Here is a 14,115-nt window from a genome sequence, read left to right on the forward strand (position 1 = left end):
TCTTAGTACAGTTACATCCATATACATTTTCTTGATGATCATTAAATTATAAGAAAAAGCATCAAGTTGTAAATATAGTGTCATGTTATTGTCATATATTAGTCTATATGATCTGTAAATGCCTTACTATAGTAAAGTTACTCAAAACGTTTCATAAAGCATTCCAGTGTAACAAATAAAATGCATTAAGAAAAGAATTGCTTTCTTGTCTTTTTGAAAATTTTCAAAAATACAGTTGTGAATGCTTTTGGCTACATCATTGCTCTAACTTCAGCATGAAGCCCAGAACAATGTTCTTCATATTGCACAGATCTTCTTCAGCTCATGTCCATTTCACTTCAGTCAGTCTACAGTAGGTGGCACTGTGTCAACTTTAATAAGATGACATGAGAGTTGGGTTTAAACATAAAACACACTCTTTGTACAATATCACAGAACAGTACCACAGTTTCATCTCATCTACTGACATTTCCTGTCTGAGAAATGGAGTACAAGAACAGATTGTTTGAATCTTAAGGCCCAGCATTGTAAATCCCTCCCTGTTAACGCTTTAATTGTTAGCTGGGACATCACAACTTTTTTAATGTCAACAAAATGTAGTAACTCACCCAAAACATTTAATTCTTGCTTCAAACCCTGCTTATTGTGTCAGCAAGTTGGTCCATGCAACAACAACCAGAAGTGTTTTTGTCATCGTGTGAGCCTTACTGGTTATAATTGTTAGATGCGTTTTCCACCATGGCAGTCAATCGAGGAAATGTTTGTTATATACAGATTTCCAGTTTGTTCTACTTTTTTTGTTGACACTGACTGCTTACTATAAAAGAATGTCTGTTTTGTCTAGTTGAATACCCTTGTGTATCACACTGAACTTTAGATACAGATTTCAACAGTATGTAGTGAAGTGCTGCTGTTGGGTAGCACCTCGTTTGCATGTGTTGACTCCGCCCTAGAGGCCCGCAGGTAATCAGCGTCTCATTCATACGGGTATATTAAGGTGGCTGTTTGGCCACCGGACATTGCGTTGAGGTGTGACTGTTTCGCCAGCGCGTCATTTCTCTGTGTTCATCCTGGCTGGAGTTGCCGTGCGGTTTGTGGATAAGCACATGTGGTGCTGAGTGTTTGCAGTCGTTGTGTTTTCATTCTGGCTGGAGGTGCTGTGCCGGCTTGTGGAGAAGCGCGTGTTCAAGCCGAGTGTTTACAGTGGTTGGTGAACGCGCGCCGTTTGCCGCATACAAACGCACGTCATACTACTACAATAATCATCGCTGGTGTATTGCTGTTTGGCTTTCTGCTCGCCTTGGTATTATTTGGTTCTCACTCTGTTGCTGCCGGACGAATGACGCGATCGCCGCATGTTGGTGAATGAATCTGCTGTTATAAAAGTACGTGAAGACTGCTGCTCGGATTGGGACTTTCATTGCTGCTGTTTTGTTCCCAATATCTTTTACTTTTGTTTATTGTTTTATTTCAATAATCTGCTGGCCAGTGTTGGCTCTCATGTGAGCACGCCCAGCATTTAATATATTTTTGAGTTAGTTTGCTTTATTATTGGATAATTTAACTTCACTTATTTTGTTTGTTTTGATCTCTTATGGGTTCGCCCGGTATTTCTTTTGTGAATAATATTTGCATTATTTAATAATTTTGTGAGTGATCCTCAGCCTGTCAGAGGAAAGAGGGTTGTGGGTGTTAGCCGGCCTGTGAAGCCGGGACAGGCTGGTGACTGTAAACCAATGTACTGAAAACCTTACTGAAGCCCATAACTGCAGGTTTGAGTGTATCATATATTTTGTTTTGTGATATTGGGTATTGTGGTTGTGCCTTGTAAATTAGAGTTCATGTAAACTATTTCTTTTGTTGTAATTTGCTTTTCTTGTCTTTCAGGCACTGTGAGTCCGGAGCAGGAGAGCAGTTGCTCTATTTTGGTGGTGGGGCCTGATGCACCGTGTGTGTGTGTGGTCTATAACCTATAGTGGTTGATCTTGGTTGATGTGAGGGTGCAGTGTAGTGCACGTGTTTGTGCTTCTCGACCATTGCTGATGTGGAGAAGTTTGGCGCTAGCTCATCCTGCTTCTGGTAATCACAAGTCCTGATAAGTCTGTATTGTTACTGTGTGTGTGTGTGTGTGTGTGGAGTGATGATTGATCCCAATTGCTGCATATTTTAATATTTTACATTTGTCCAATAAAGAATATTTTTGTATTTTCTTATACCCACGTCTCCAATCCTTTGTGTAAGGGAAACACCGAACCTGTGTGTCCTTATTAGGATACTTCTCTGGTTTAGTGACCAGGGTGGCGTAGTCGACTCTTCTTTAAACCTCTTTCCGTAATAAACCTACTGTTCGCCACAAGTAGGTACAACTTTACTGGCAACAGTCAATACTGTAGTACACATTTGTATTAATAGTTTTTATTTTTGTAGAAATAGGTTACATGTAAACTGAAAGTTCACATTTGCTTGTCCATTTTACACATCTTACATGTAAAGTCATATACTGAACAGAAAATTCAAAGAAAAATCCCTGACAAAAACAAACTTACTTGCGTCCATCACCCTTGCCTGGTTATGGGCCACCACACCCCAGATCTCCAGAGTCTTCTGTCCTTGGCCATTCTTTCTAACTGATTCCAGGTGAAGCCCATCATGGTGACGTCAGCCTCAAGGTCACATCGCCAGGTGTTTCTTGGACGGCCTCTTCTCCGCATTCCCTGGGGGTTCCACTGCAATGCCTGTCTGTGTATGTTAGTTGGTGGTTTACGAAGGGTGTTCCCTATCCAGCTCCATCTTCTCTTCCTGATTTCTTCAGCAGGGAGTTGGTGTGTCCTTTCCCAAAGGTTGGTATTGCTGATTGTGTCAGGCCAGCAGATCTAGAAAATCCAACCGCTGTTGATGAAGGTTTGGACCTTCCTGATGGTCATCTTGATCATTCTTCAGGTTTTAGCTCTATAGTGCAACACTGACTTCACATTAGAGTTGAATAAGCTGAACTTTGTTGCCAAGGACATGTCTCTGGAGCTCCTTTGCCAGTCCTTGCCTTGACATCTGCATCTGTTCCGCCCTGATGGTCAATGTAGGTGTGGTATGATGGTATGGGGTGTGATATTTTCCGTCCTTCAATGCCAGGTTCTGATGGGTCTTATGGTTGCAGCCGGCAACGTGATTCCGTTGGGCTTGCTGCATATGAGGTCCTTCCACTGATGGCTCAAAAGCAGTGGGTTTCATCCCTTATTAAAACCCATGTTTATGGTAGGGTCACGTGCTGAGCACTTCTTGCCCTTTCTATCTGAAGGAGTCCCCGGTTTCTCACCTTGGGTCCCTCTCTAGGAGCGTGTTTCCATCTCAAGATCTTCATGATGGACAACTTGCTTACGGGCTGGGGAGCAATCATGGAAGGCCATCCAGCTCGAGATCTTTGGGAAGACCCTCATCTATCTTGGCACATCAACTGCCTAGAGATGAGGTCTGTGTTCTTGGCACTACATCACTTCCTCCCAGACCTGTGGGGCTACCATGTGTTCATGTGGATGGACAACACATCGGTAGTTTTTTACATAAATCACCAGGGCAGGCTGTGTTCGCACCCCTGTTCAGGCTGATACAGAAGTTCCTGCTCTGAGCGGATGGCAAACTGCTCTCCCTGAGGGAAGTTTTCATCCCGGGACACCTCAATCTGGGGGCAGACGTCCTGTGGTGGCAGTGGCTGAGGCTTGGAGATTGACGACTCCACCCTCCAGTAGTGGAGTCCGAGGAGTCAAGCCACTGTCCTCTCTGGTTTTCTCTCCATCCTCCAGCTCCTCTGGGGCTGGATGCCATGGTACAGACGTGGCCGATCGCTCTGCTCCCAGGAGTCTTGGCGAGGGTCCATCAGGAGGGGCTTCGCTTAATATTGGCAGCCCCATTCTTGAAACTCAGGAGCAAGAGAGGCTGAATGAGAAGTTATGTCCAGTCAGGGCTCTTAATATTTGCATCCACCTTTCAGGGCAGTGGCGTAAATATGATCAAATTCTTGTCTGCTTTGGAGGGAGCAACCGAGGTTCCAAACAGACGATATCTCATTGATTTTCAAATGCTGTCAGTCTGGCCTATGAGGTGCGTGGGGTGGCTTTGTCTCTAGAAGTCAGAGCCCATTCTACCAGAAGTGTTGCTGCCTCGAAGGCGCTAGCAAAAGCTGCGTCTTTGGGGGATGTTTGTGCTGTGATAGACTGGTCTTCTCCGCACACTGTCACCAGTGTGTGAATGTGGACTAAGCTTCTGGGGCTCAGGTCCTTTCGGGGTGAGCCCTTCCTTTACTACAATGCTTGTGCAACTTTCCATAACCTGTTTGCAGGCATCCTCTCAGTATGGCAACGTGGATATTGTCGCTCCCATTGCATCTGAGTTTCCTGAGAATGGGAACGTGACACTGCGTCACAGTGCCATACTTCGAGTACTTCTGCACGGCTTCTTCAGACAACGAATCTGGTGATGCTCTCACACAGGTGTTATTTATAGAATTGATTACGCACTGCATTGAGTCACCTGACTTCATCCTAGGCCAATGCTTAGGCCAATACACATGACTCTGACACTGGCACGCTCTTAAGGCATTCCCATTGCATCAACACCATAACGCGGCTTCTCGTTCCCCTTCTCAGGGAACCGGGTTATATACATTACCCTGAGACGTTCTGAGTGATGTCTTACTCTTATTTATGTGACCATTGTAAGTCCACGCTAGATCGGCCCAAAGTCCGGGGAAGGAAACCAGCGGGGAAGGTCTCTGCATGTTACTGTCTTTTCTCGAGGCAATTCGAGGGAAGTAATTTTGATTTAAATGCAATACATTTTCTCATAAGTATTGTCTCGTTATTTCATCTGACTCCATAAATGAAAAGGTTTTAATGATATCTGTGTATCATTAAATGTGAGCGAATGTTTGACTATTCCTTTTAACTCTTTAATGAAAATAATGTCAAAGTCAGTTAGAATAATCAAATGTAACAATTTATTATGTCAGGTAAATGTATCATGCCAATTACATAATCAATTCAAAGATAATCAATACAAAACATCAAATGCTCTGGGATAAAGAGAAGAGATGCGAACCAAACATTAGGAAATACATGATGTTGAAGTCTTTGAGGTCCTTCAACATCATGGGCTCATCTGAGGTACAGAAGGCCCAGAGCCCATTGCTGCATTTCATTATATAGACAGAACCTCTTTCACATGGCTAACAATGGGAATTTACATTCAGAGTTGACACCTTTTTGGTGTAGGAGACCATTTGCCGAGAGACCTTAGTATTAGTATCATTAGTATCATATCACTAAGACCTTAGCTTAGTATCATTTGAAATGTGTCAGTGCGACTGGTACAAATGGAGGGTTTCCTTTTGTGCATGTTATCTCTAAACTCTTAAAAATCTTATTACCTTTTGTTTTACGTATTTGGAAATGAGACATTTGTACCAGTCGCCCTGAGACATTTCAAATGATACTAAACATACTCGATGATAATCATTCACATTAAACCATATATATTCTTGTTTGAGTTTTGGTGATCTCAACATGAGGGAGAAAGAGTGGGGGATGAGGGGAAGAAATGTAGATTAGGATGATTCGGAGGTGAGACTCTCGTCTCGGTAGAGCACAAGGGTGAGTTCAAATGTTAATTTCCAGAAAGGTCCTTTGTCTTCTCAAGGAGTGATTGTTCCTCAACCAGTTCTTCCAGTTTCTCCAGCTTACACCATAAATGACAGGGTATTTTAAGTTGTTTCTGGTGCTATAAGGAAAAATGTACATCACAGTCTATTCATCATTCACAAACTAAAAATGCAATTCACAAACATAGAAAAAGGTATTCAGCTCGATTTGAATTGTCTGTTTTGTAATATGTAGGCAGTGCCGATTAGCATAACCACCGCCTTACTGTCGCACTGTGTTTCACTGAGTGACACTGTACCGTCGCATCCTGAAAATTCATCTTTGCATCACAGAAATAAATGATAATTTAAAGTATAATAAATTGAAAACCAATTATTTTAAATTGTAATAATATATCACAATATTACATTTTTTTCTGTATTTTTGATCAAATAAATGCAGGCTTGATGAGCAGAAGAAACCTCTTTCAAAAACATTAAAAATAGTAATGTTTCCAAACTTTTGGCCTGTACTATATATCTTATCAAAAACAATCAGACTTCAAAAAAAAAAAAAAAAAGGATGTTAAAAATCCCATATATTTACAGAAAGTAAAGTGTCCACCATTATTGTATGATCTGTTTTTTTTTGTTTTTGTTTTACTTATGATTCAGTTTCCACAATGTAGTGTTAACCAGGAAGGTTTAATTATAGGAACTTCAGCTTGTTGTCGTTTGGAGAGGAGGCCGAGGAAGAGGAGGAGATGGTCAAACAAGTCAGCCAGGTAGCCTTGTGTCCAGTGCCTCCTCTATGGAGGTGAATATTCATGTGTGGGACGAACAGTAGGTGCTTTCAATATGTCCTCTCTTGCAGACCATGAAAGGGAAAAGCAAAAGCAGTCATGACCTGCTGAAGGATGATCCCAAGTTAAGCTCTGTTCCAGTCGTTGACAGGTCAGGAAAATCACATGAATCAGGTCACATGAATAGTAATGTCATGATATATTGATGATACATTATCATATTAAGCATGCAGATGTAATCCATATTTATGTAAAAAAGATCGTGAACTGGAGAGAGAGAAGGTCCGAGAGAACATTGCAAAGAAACTGAAGAAAGAAAAGACAGATGAGGAGAAGACCAATCAAGACATGTTGAAGAAGTCCAAATGATCTGGTGGTTCATTTTTGTTATAAAAAAGTTATTTAGTTCATATATATATAGCCGCTCTGAAGAAAACAGGGATGTAATCGTCCAGCTCAGTTCAGTTCTCTTGTAATGGTGTCAACGTCACAATATTCCTCATTTAAATAATTCCCGCCCAAGGCATATGCAGAATAAAGGGGCGGGGCCTGGTTGAGTTAATTAGTAGTGTGTTGAAACTCACGGTGGAAGCAGTTGACCAATCACAACACACGGATCCAGCTGACCAATCAGGGGCCGGTTGCATAAACATAGCCATTATGTTAAGACAGTGTCTAAAGCCCCCCTGTGGTGAAAATCAAGCTTTTAATGTTGTTTATGTGTCTATGTGGTGTTTTTAAAATGCTTTAAGACAAACCATGTACAAATTCACAAATCAACATCATTTGCTGAGTATTTTCTCCTTAAAGGAGAACTTGGTAACTTTTTTAACTTAATAAAACTGTCTAGAAATCATTTGAATGGTTAAACAACCTGTTCTGGTGATATTGGTGACTTTCCCTGCTCCCCCCAGCGTTCCCAGGCGGAAAACCAACCTTGCAACTTGGGGACTACCGTCCCGGCAAGATAGAAATTGGTAGTCTCGTGAGAAGCGAGAATGAGAACGAGAAGGAGCGCGAAACACGAATTGCTTTACGGCAATTCGACATAAACACACACGCATGTATAATGTATTACCAGATTACCCACCTCGGCAGACATAGCTCCACACGATACAGTTGGCTTGCTCCGATCATAACAAACGCACACGAGCAGCGGTAGAGAGGGGGAGGAGGCCGCCGCAAGTGAGTTTTTTACGACCGTGTTGTGAAATATACGCCCCACCACAGCTGTAGGGGGAGCTCGTGGGGAAAACATGCGACAACAAAAGGGAAAATCAGCGAAGAAGTGACTAGAGTTCACTAGAGTTGCCGAGTTCTCCTTTAAAACTGCAGTGAACCAAAGATGGTCACAAAAACACGGTTTGAAATCGCTGGTGTTTCTGACGTCACAAACTACCTTGTAAGGTCAACGTGTGATCGACAACCTACACATTACACAAATTACACAACATTGTGCAATGTAAAATTGTTTGTTCAGATGAAGTTGGGACAACATGTTTTGAACAAATAGATGTATCTAAGTAAAGCCGGGTGCACGCTGTAGGATTTATAATAGTCCTTTACGATTCTTGCTTGTCAGACTTGATCCTCACTGTCACACTGTAAGATCTCAGTTGACTTTAATGTCAGACTCTACAGCAGTCAAGACTCGTTAAAAACGGTCAATCCGTGACACGTTCAGTGATTGTGAGCAGCATTTACATGCGGGATAGGAATGTTGGCTAGCAAACTAAAATAATCTACAGCGTTAATTTTAAATCATGGCTTATCTCTTGAAAAGAAAACTGAAAAAAACAAACAAATAAAAAAACGATGTGTGTGGAGCAAGTGGTGGTTTGTTGTTGTCTCACTAATTGTCATCAGGTTCTTTGCTCCTATTAGTTTTTGATTTGACGGTCGCCATAAGAAAAGCCACATTGTAGGACTGTGCCTCAACTTCTGACACTGCCAGAATTTCATCAGAGGTGTAACGTTGCTGAGGAAGACAGGTGAAGACGAGGATCTAAACGCAGGGTATTTTAATAAAGTAATAAGAAACATGGAACACAAAACTCAAAGGAACAAAACCAGGGAATCACAGAGGCAACCATTACAAGTACAACAACTGACAAAGTAACAAGTGAAACACAAGGGCTATAAATACACAGGGACAAACAATCTAAACAAGATAACAAGGGGGTGTGGCTAATTAGAAACACCTGGGGAGACTAATCAACATGAAAAACTACATAGGACTACAAGACTGAGCACAAGACAGGAAATGACAAAAGAACACACAAAACAAGTGGAACACAAGACAAGAATCATGACAGAGCCCCTCCTTTAAGGAGTGGATTCCAGACACTCCACACAAAAAATAAATAAATAAAGGTCAAGGAGGGTGGTGGAGCAGAGGTGGAACGGGGGAGGGATGGAGGGCCAGGCCCATGAAACAGAAGAGGGCCTGGAGACTGTGACAGGACGAGAGGCCAGGGTGGAGCAGGCTGTGCAGGCGGCCAGGGAGGAGACGACCCTTCAGGCGACCACGGCGGAGACGAACCTTCAGGCGGCCACAGCGGAGACGACCCTTCGGGCGGCCAGGGCGGAGACGACCCTTCGGGCGGCCAGGGCGGAGACGACCCTTCAGGCGGCCAGGGCGGAGACAGCAGTTCGGGCGGCCACGGCGGAGACGACCCTTCGGGCGGCCAGGGCGGAGACGACCCTTCGGGTGGCCAGGGCGGAGACGACCCTTCGGGCGGCCAGGGCGGAACAGGAGACCACCCCTCTGGCGGTCCTGGCAGATCGGGCTGGTCCGGAGGTGTATTGCCCCCCCCCAAAATTTTCTTGGGGAGGCTCCCCGGTAAAGAGTCCTGGACCAGCGGCGAAGAGGGCTCTGAGCTGGGCAGGACCAGCGGCGAAGAGGGCTTTGAGCTGGGCAGGACCAGCGGCGAAGGAGACTCTGGGCTGGCGTGAAGTGCAGGCTCGGCTAGACTGGCGTGAAACTCTGGATCGGCAGAAGTGACGTGAACAGTCTCTAGATCAGCAGAAGCGACATGAACAGTCTCTAGATCAGCAGAAGCGACGTGAACAGTCTCTGGATCAGCAGAAGCGACGTGAACAGTCTCTGGATCAGCTGAAGCGACGTGAAAGTCTCTGGATCAGCAGAAGCGACGTGAACAGTCTCTGGATCGGCAGAAGCGACGTGAACAGTCTCTGGATCAGCTGAAGCGACGTGAACAGTCTCTGGATCAGCAGAAGCGACGTGAACAGTCTCTGGATCGGCAGACGTGATGTGACCCTTCTCCACCTCCCCTACAGTGAAGGGGGAACCACAAAACTGCAGGACAAAGTCAATGTACTGTACCAGGGTCCAGCTGGGGTCCTCCTCTGGTAAATTTAGGCTAATGTCCTGTTCTAGTCCACTCCAGAAACAGTCCTTTAGCAAAGCATCGTTACCAGGAACGAGGTGACTATAAAAAAGGAACTCCTCCACATAATTTTCGATGCTACGATCATCTTGATAAATTGAACAAATTTTGCTCAGTGGGTCCCGGATAATACCTGCTAGAGCCATAGTTTGGTCAGTTGTTCTGTAACATTGCTGAGGAAGACAAGTGAAGACAAGGATCTAAACGCAGGGTATTTAATAAAGTAACAAGGAACACAGAACTCAAAGGTAAAAGGAACAAAACCAGGGAATCACAGAGGCAACCATTACATGTACAACAACTGACAAAGTAACAAGTGAAACACAAGGGCTATAAATACACAGGGACAAACAATCTAAACAAGATAACAAGGGGGTGTGGCTAATTAGAAACACCTGGGGAGACTAATCAACATGAAAAACTACATAGGACTACAAGACTGAGCACAAGACAGGAAATGACAAAAGAACACACAAAACAAGTGGAACACAAGACAAGAATCATGACAAGAGGTAAGATCTGATCGCAACGGTCATTAATTGGCTGTCGGTGAACATGTCAAACTAGCGATCAAAGACTTCAGATTCTGGCCAATGATCAGAGGAATCTTTTAGGATTAGGATTCACAAAATTTGTCTCAGACGTCCATATCGTAGTCAGAATCGAACAAAACAACTTTTGTTAGGAACGTGTTTAGAGTATTCTTGTTCCATTAGCACAAAATAAACGGACTCCTCTTGCTAAAAACATCTTTGTTTTGCATTAGTTAAAATAACCTTTTGCAGATTTGACGCATGTCTACATTTATACAGAGCCGAGAGCAACATTTAAATAAAACTGTGATGATTGAATCCAAGAATGAGCAGCATTTTCACAGATATGTATTTAGGAAATAAACAGGCAAAATATCAATAACCTTTGATTGCACAAAACTATTGTAGTTAGTAATTTACTAGTATATGTTATTGAGTAAATGTAACAGAAATTGCTTTAGAGTTTTAAAGGGAGTTAAACTTCTTGTAGCATGTTGCATCCAATCACTACAGCCTTTGGAACATGAAAAAATACTTTAGGTGAATTACAGTAATTTTTTCATAAACTTATTTGATAATTGTACGTACAGTAAGGGAGTTATAGTCAAAATTTCACCTGTAGTAAGTCAGTCTGGTCACTAGGAAAGCACTACAGCCTTTGGAACATGAAAAAATACTTTAGGTGAATTACAGTAATTTTTTCATAAACATATTTGATTATTGTTGGTACAGTAAGGGAGGTATTGTCAAAATTTCACCTGTAGTAAGTCTGTCTGGTCACTAGGAAAGCACTACAGCCTTTGGAACACGAAAAAATGATTTAGGTGAATTACAGTAATTTTTTCATAAACATATTTGTCAACTGTACGTACAGTAAGGGACTTTTTGTCAAAATTTCACCTGTAGTAAGTCAGTCTGGTCCGTAGGAAAGCACTACAGCCTTTGGAACACGAAAAAATACTTAGGGTGAATTACAGTAATTTTTTTTAAAAAAAACATATTTGTCAACTGTACATACAGTAAGGGACTTTTTGTCAAAATTTCACCTGTAGTAAGTCAGTCCTTTCACTAGGAAAGTAATACAACCTTTGGGATATAAAAAAAACCCACTATAGGTGATTTACAGTTTATTTCATAAACATATGTAATAAACATATGTAATAATATGCTCATTACATAAACATGTTTGATAATTGTACAGTAAGGGAGTTATTGTCAAAATTTCACCTGTAGTAAGTCAGTCTGGTCACCAGGAAAGCACTACAGCCTTTGGAACACGAAAAAATACTTAGGGTGAATTACAGTAATTTTTTAAAAAACATATTTGTCAACTGTACGTACAGTAAGGGACTTTTTGTCAAAATCTCACCTGTAGTAAGTCAGTGTGGTCACTAGGAACATGCTACAACCTTCGGATAGTAAAAAATCCCTTTGGTGAATTAATGTAATTTTATTCTAAAAATATTTATGTACATTATGTACAGTGAGGCAGGTTTCCTAAATACAATCATTATAATGCACTTTTTATTGTTGCTAAAGTACAATCAATAGCATTAGAACACATAATGTGAGAGATATTTGCTGGTACATCTGTACTTTGCAAAAATGTAGTTGTCTGTTTGCTCACAATGAAAAAAAATAGAACTTTTTAGACGGTCCCTATCTTGTTTACCACACACATTGGACATTCAGTGAACATTCGCAACTTTGTATGCCATTAAAACAATATTTGCCCATTTTGATCGATTGTGGAGAGTGTTGTAGTTCACCATCTTTGTCCCAAAGATCATGTAGCTGCTTTTATTTTGCAAAAATGTGCTTTATTGCGCTTGTTATTGAGACAGTTTTTTAGCAAAAAAGTGTGAATGTGCGAATATAAAAACTTTACCTAAGTTGAGATATGGTTATAAGACGATAGTCACGTGTATATTTATAGTCAATTGTTTACATTTTATAGCCATGTCCTCACGCGTTTATTCTTTTTGAGTAAAATGTTTATCATTTATTACTGTAAACTGATTCATTATATTTCTGTTTTTATTATAGAAACCACACTCACACACCCTACTCCACTTTAACATGAAAATTCTGTCATCATATACTCACCATCATGTTGTCAAACCTGTATGAATTTCTTTCTTCTGCTGAACAGAAAGGAAGATATTTAGAAGAATATCAGTAACCAGACAGTTTCTGGTCTCATTGACTTCCATAGTAGGAAAAAAATATACTATGGAAATCAATGAGACCAGAAACTGTCTGGTTACTGATATTCTTCTAAATATCTTCCTTTCTGTTCAGCAGAAGAAAGAAATTCATAAAGGATTGAAACAACATGAGAGTGAGTATATGATGACAGAATTTTCATTTTAAAGTGGAGTATCCCTTTAATATTCATGCAAAGTATGTTGATGGCTTGATCGGATGGCTTGATCACTGTTTTAATAGTAGGATCAAGTTGATCCTACTATTATAACAGTGATTGGACTTTTGGACTTTTGTGCATTCTTACCGATGCCCCGTGATGATCCCAACCTAGTCAGAACCAGTCAATACAGTCCAGAACCCTACTTAACATAAATTCTCAGAAAATGCATTTACCAATAAATTGAAACATCTGTTTATATATCCATAGGATACTCCCTTAATAAAGAAGTCCAGACATTAGAAAAATATCAGTCTACACATGCGTTTTATATTTAATATGAGGGAAACACAAAAAATCTTTAACTTTGAGGTAGCAAAATATTTTTTAGTAATTCTGTGAATTACACTAGCAAAAGTAATAGGCTACTACCCACCGGATGAAGAAGGGTTGGCTCTCCACAGAACATAATATATTCATTTTATTTTATTTTTCGTGTTCGCATTTATGAGGAAAAACGACACTCGGTTACTAACATAACCTCGGTTCTGTCTAGAGAGGGAACGAGTGTTGCGTAAGTTTAGCTTACGCTACGGGAAAACTCATTTTCTTGAGAATACTGAAGCAAGAAAATTATCCTTAATTTTCCAAAATGTAAAACGCATTTGCTGCAGCAGGCAGACCTAGGCGAGACGGCTTGCGCGCCTATTGGCTGCTCTGCAGCAACTGCTGCAACCTATCAGCGCATCTTGGCATGACTCCAGCGCCAAAGGGAAGCCTTCCCGTGCTACGTCATGACCCGCCAAAATGGGTGTGGCTACAAGCCTATAAATACCCACCGCTGATGTTGCATGATGATTTCAGTCAAGTGAAGCGAAACCATAATGCAGCACAAGCACGGCAGCGTACGCAACACTCGTTCCCTCTCTAGAGAGAACCGAGGTTACGTTAGTAACCGAGTGTCGTTCTCTTACGAGAGTACTCTTGTGTTGCGTAAGTTTAGCTTACACTACGGGAACCCCATGTAAAACACTGAGCATGCGAAATTCCCAACACTAATGTCCCAAGGGCAGTGTGCCCGGGGCTCATATCAGTGGGATACACACAGAGCGGTAGACGGGGAAGAACGACTCGGTAACGTGATAGGTGCGCGCGCATATATACAGTTATGGCAGTACCTCAACCTTATAACTGCATAAGCCCACAGGACAGCATACCAACAGCATACCAACAGTCTAATCAAGCTGAGTTGGGTAGACAGTGTTAATATGATACATCAGACTGAGAACAGCCTGGTCTGTGAGGCAGGCACTTCTAGGTTATAAAACCTTATAAATGTAGACAGTGAGGCCCAGCCTGCTGCCATACAAATATC

Source organism: Abramis brama (genome assembly GCF_963993115.1).
Source record: "Abramis brama genome assembly, chromosome: 25".
Taxonomy (NCBI): Eukaryota; Metazoa; Chordata; class Actinopteri; order Cypriniformes; family Leuciscidae; genus Abramis; species Abramis brama.